The sequence below is a fragment of the Cupressus sempervirens genome, chromosome 2 (genome assembly GCF_028749045.1).
Source record: "Cupressus sempervirens isolate cs-2001-9-10 chromosome 2, ASM2874904v1, whole genome shotgun sequence".
In the NCBI taxonomy this organism is placed as follows: domain Eukaryota; kingdom Viridiplantae; phylum Streptophyta; class Pinopsida; order Cupressales; family Cupressaceae; genus Cupressus; species Cupressus sempervirens.
The window spans coordinates 560,096,602-560,102,411 of NC_143119.1; positions in this window are offsets into that span (position 1 = coordinate 560,096,602).

Sequence of the window (5,810 nt, forward strand, 5' to 3'; positions counted from 1 at the left end):
GTTGCTCGGGTATTGCATAAAATTATTCCATCGGCGCGAATCCCCCAACGAATGCCTATGCTTGGACCCTCTCTTAGATCACCTTCTTCGATCACTCGACCGACGCAACTACGGAAGAGACTTGGCAGCGGTTGCCATTCAACAGCGCGTCTGTTCAGCGATTTTGAAGTTGATCTAATGGCGAGCCCTTGTCTCTAGCCATGAGGTGGGTGCTTGGCGCTCTAGCAAAATTTTTTGCGTGCCTATCGCGGCTACAATAGGAGAGGTGGTTGCCGCGAGCCTCTCCCGTGCGCCCCTCATTGATTCAACGCTGCTGTCAGGGCGGATGGATATGTCAGATTTTGAAAAAAGGTGGACACCGACGTTGAATCAATTAGAGGGGCATGAAGCCCACCCTTGAGGGTGCTATTCCTGGACTCTCCTTTAGATCATGTTTTCTTGTCACTCAGCTGGCACAATTTCGGAAAAAGGTTTGGCAGCGGTTGCCAGCCCTCACCGCGTCTACTCGGTGATTTTAAAACTCGATCTAAAACAGGAGCCCTCTTCTAGCACCTCCGTCTGGTGTTGCTTGGGTATTGCATAAATTTATGCCATCGGCGCGAATCCCCCAACGAATGCCTACGCTTGGACCCTCTCTTAAATTACCTTCTTCGATCACTCAACCGACGCAACTACGGAAGAGACATGGCAGCGGTTGCCATTCTACAGCGCGTCTGTTTAGCGATTTCAAAGTTGATCTAATGGCGAGCCCTTGTCTCTAGCCATGAGGTGGGTGCTTGGCGCTCTAGCAAAAATTTTTGCGTACCTATCGCGGCTACAAGGGGAGAGGTGGTTGCTGCGAGCCTCTCTTGTGCCCCCCTCATTTTGATTCAATGCCGCTGTCAGGGCGGATGGATATGTCAGATTTTGAAACGGTGGACGCCGACGTTGAATCAATTAGAGGGGCATGAAGCCCACCCTCGAGGGTGCTATTCCTGGACTCTCCTTTAGATCATGTTTTCTTGTCACTTAGCTGCCGCAATTTCAGAAAAAGGTTTGGTAGCGGTTGCCAGCCTTCACCGCGTCTACTCGGTGATTTTAAAACTCGATCTAAAATGGGAGCCCTCGTCTAGCACCTCCGTCCGGTGTTGCTCGGGTATTGCATAAATTTATGCCATCGGCACGAATCCCCCATTGAATGCCTATGCTTGGACCCTCTCTTAGATCACCTTCTTCGATCACTCGACCGACGCAACTACGGAAGAGACTTGGCAGCGGTTGCCATTCTACAGCGCATCTGTTCAGCGATTTCGAAGTTGATCTAATGGCGAGCCCTTGTCTCTAGCCATGAGGTGGGTGCTTGGCACTCTAGCAAAATTTTTTGCGTGCCTATCGTGGCTACAAGGGGAGAGGTGGTTGCCATGAGCCTCTCCCGTGCCCCTCTCATTGATTCAACACTGCTGTCAGGGCGGATGGATATGTCAGATTTTGAAACGGTGGACGCCGACGTTGAATCAATTAGAGGGGCATGAAGCCCACCCTCGAGGGTGCTATTCCTGGACTCTCCTTTAGATCATGTTTTCTTGTCACTCAGCTGGCGCAATTTCAGAAAAAGGTTTGGCAGCGGTTGCCAGCCCTCACCGCGTCTACTCGATGATTTTAAAACTCAATCTAAAACGGGAGCCCTCGTCTAGCACCTCCGTCCGGTGTTGCTCGGGTATTGCATAAATTTATGCCATCGGCGCGAATCCCCCAACAAATGCCTATGCTTGGACCCTCTCTTAGATCACCTTCTTCGATCACTCCACCGACGCAACTACGGAAGAGACTTGGCAGCGGTTTCCATTCTACAACGCGTCTGTTCAGCGATTTTGAAGTTGATCTAATGGCGAGCCCTTGTCTCTAGCCATGAGGTGGGTGCTTGGCGCTCTAGAAAAATTTTTTGCGTGCCTATCGCGGCTACAAGGAGAGAGGTGGTTGCTAAGAGCCTCTCCCATGCCCCCCTCATTGATTCAACGCTGTTGTCAGGGCGGATGGATATATCGGATTTTGAAATGGTGGACGCCGACGTTGAATCAATTAGAGGGCCATGAAGCCCACCCTCGAGGGTGCTATTCCTGGACTCTCCTTTAGATCATGTTTTCTTGTCACTCAGCTACCGCAATTTTGGAAAAAGGTTTGGCAGCGGTTGCCAGCCCTCACCGCGTCTACTTGGTGATTTTAAAACTCGATCTAAAATGGGAGCCCTCGTCTAGCACCTCCGTCCGGTGTTGCTCGGGTATTGCATAAATTTATGCCATCGGCGCGAATCCCCCAATGAATGCCTACGCTTGGACCCTCTCTTAGATCACCTTCTTCGATCACTCAACCAACGCAACTACGGAAGAGACTTGGCAGCGGTTGCCATTCTACACTGCGTCTGTTCAGCAATTTTGAAGTTGATCTAATGGCGAGCCCTTGTCTCTAGCCATGAGGTGGGTGCTTGGCGCTCTAGCAAAATTTTTTGCATGCCTATCGTGGCTACAACGGGGGAGGTGGTTGCTGCGAGCCTCTCTCGTGCCCCCCCTCATTGATTCAATGCCATTGTCAGGGCGGATGGAAATGTCAGATTTTGAAATAGTGGACGCCGACGTTGAATCAATTAGAGGGGCATGAAGCCCACCCTCGAGGGTGCTATTCCTGGACTCTCCTTTAGATCATGTTTTCTTGTCACTCAGCTGCCGCAATTTTGGAAAAAGGTTTGGCAGCGGTTGCCAGCCCTCACCGCGTCTACTTGGTGATTTTAAAACTCGATCTAAAATGGGAGCCCTCGTCTAGCACCTCCGTCCAGTGTTGCTCGGGTATTGCATAAATTTATGCCATCGGCGCGAATCCCCCAATGAATGCCTACGCTTGGACCCTCTCTTAGATCACCTTCTTCGATCACTCGACCAACGCAGCTACGGAAGAGACTTGGCAGCGGTTGCCATTCTACACTGCGTCTGTTCAGCAATTTTGAAGTTGATCTAATGGCGAGCCCTTGTCTCTAGCCATGAGGTGGGTGCTTGGCGCTCTAGCAAAATTTTTTGCATGCCTATCGTGGCTACAATGGGAGAGGTGGTTGCCGCGAGCCTCTCCCGTGCCCCCCTCATTGATTCAACACCGCTGTCAGGGCGGATGGATATGTCGGATTGTGAAACGGTGGACGCCGACGTTGAATCAATTAGAGGGGCATGAAGCCCACCCTCGAGGGTGCTATTCCTGGACTCTCCTTTAGATCATGTTTTCTTGTCACTCAGCTGGCGCAATTTCGGAAAAAGGTTTGGCAGCGGTTGCCAGCCCTCACCGCGTCTACTTGGTGATTTTAAAACTCGATCTAAAATGAGAGCCCTCGTCTAGCACCTCCGTCTGGTGTTGCTCGGGTATTGCATAAATTTATGCCATCGGCGCGAATCCCCCAATGAATGCCTACGCTTGGACCCTCTCTTAGATCACCTTCTTCGATCACTCGACCGACGCAACTACGGAAGAGACTTGGCAGCGGTTGCCATTCTACAGCGCGTCTGTTCAGCGATTTCGAAGTTGATCTAATGGCGAGCCCTTGTCTCTAGCCATGAGGTGGGTGCTTGGCACTTTAGCAAAATTTTTTGCGTGCCTATCACGGCTACAACGGGAGAGGTGGTTGCCGCGAGCCTCTCCCGTGCTCCCCTCATTGATTCAACGCCGCTGTCAGGGCGGATGGATATGTCAGATTTTGAAACGGTGGATGCCGACGTTGAATCAATTAGAGGGGCATGAAGCCCACCCTCGAGGGTGCTATTCCTTGACTCTCCTTTAGATCATGTTTTCTTGTCACTCAGCTGGCGCAATTTCAAAAAAAGGTTTGGCAGCGTTTGCCAGCCCTCACCGCGTCTACTTGGTGATTTTAAAACTCGATCTAAAATGGGAGCCCTCGTCTAGCACCTCCGTACGGTGTTGCTCGGGTATTGCATAAATTTATGCCATCGGCGCGAATCCTGCAATGAATGCCTACACGCTTGGACCCTCTCTTAGATCACCTTCTTCGATCACTCGACCGACGCAACTATGGAAGAGACTTGGCAGCGATTGCCATTCTACAGCGCGTCTGTTCAGCGATTTCGAAGTTGGTCTAATGGCGAGCCCTTGTCTCTAGCCATGAGGTGGGTGCTTGGCGCTCTAGCAAAATTTTTTGCGTGCCTATCGCAGCTACAACGGGAGAGGTGGTTGCCGCGAGCCTCTCCCGTGCCCCCCTCATTGATTCAACGCCGCTGTCAGGGCGGATGGATATGTCGGATTTTGAAACGGTGGACGCCGACGTTGAATCAATTAGAGGGGCATGAAGCCCACCCTCGAGGGTGCTATTCTTGGACTCTCCTTTAGATCATGTTTTCTTGTCACTCAGATGGCGCAATTTCAAAAAAAGGTTTGGCAGCGGTTGCCAGCCCTCACCGCATCTACTCGGTGATTTTAAAACTTGACCTAAAATGGGAGCCCTCGTCTAGCACCTCCATCCGGTGTTGCTCGGGTATTGCATAAATTTATGCCATCGGCGCGAATCCCCCGATGAATGGCTATCCTTGGACCCTCTCTTAAATCACCTTCTTCGATCACTCGACTGACACAACTACGAAAGAGACTTGGCAGCGGTTGCCATTCTACAGTGCGTCTGTTCAGCGATTTCGAAGTTGATCTAATGGCGAGCCCTTGTCTCTGGCCATGAGGTGGGTGCTTGGCGCTCTAGCAAAAAATTTTGCGTGCCTATCGCGTAAAGAATGTTTTCTAGTCAGTCAGCTGGTGCAATTTTAGAAAAAGGTTTGGCAGTGGTTGCCAGCCCTCACCGTGTCTTCTTGGTGATTTTAAAACTCGATCTAAAACGGGAGCCCTCGTCTAGCGGCTCTATGCCAACTCGATCGGCACAACATTGGGAAATGGTTCGACAGCGGTTGTCGTTCCAATGTGTCATCGGGGGATGCCTTGGAAAGTGGCCTTTCAAGGGCGAGTTCGCATCTAGCCCTTGGATTGTGCGTCGCATCACAAGTGAATGGGGAGATCTCTCTGTGAACGGCGGCATGGTGATTGCAAGAGAAAATTGACTTAGTCAGAGCATTGGCCTTGGGCCATTGTGACGGCCTTGCAATTTCTCTTTAATTGCAACCTATGTTTGCACAGTAGCAGAGTTTGCATGTAAGATGGGCCTTGTTCTTGAGAGTTCCAGGAGATGACCTCCGGAACTTTTGGATTGGGCCCCTTCAAGGTGAAATTCATCCAGTTGATCGGATGAAGCTCGATGTGCTTGTATCTATTCCGAGACAGTAATGATGGTCATTAATCTGTGGCGGTGAGTATTATCCCATTCAGTAATCGCAATGGCGGAGCTGGTGGGAAGTACTTGTCGCTTTGTTTTGATGGATATACCCTATATGTAGGTGTCTGCACGGCTTGCAACACACTGCACATTTGGTGTTCGATTCTAAGATGCGCTTGTTGCTGAGTGTGTATGGAGTTGTATCTTTTAGCCAAGGGCTCCGTCTCATTGGCACGTTCTATCATTGCATTTTTATCCTGCCCGGACGACAAGAAGGAAAGAGATGGTTGCACGGGTGCATTGCTTGACGTCCCTAATTTCATCAAGGGTCCACTCTCCACCCTAAGTTTTTTGCCAATCGGTAGAGCCTTGGGATTGAGAGGGGGGCCGGCGAAAGGTTTGGTTGCCGCATAATTTATTCGCTAGTGCATTCTCGGTGCGTGCTCGCCTCTTCACTGTCTCATCCCACAGAAGTGCATGGCACTGTCATGATAGCCTTTGTGGTCCAGGCCAGTAGAAGCGTAGA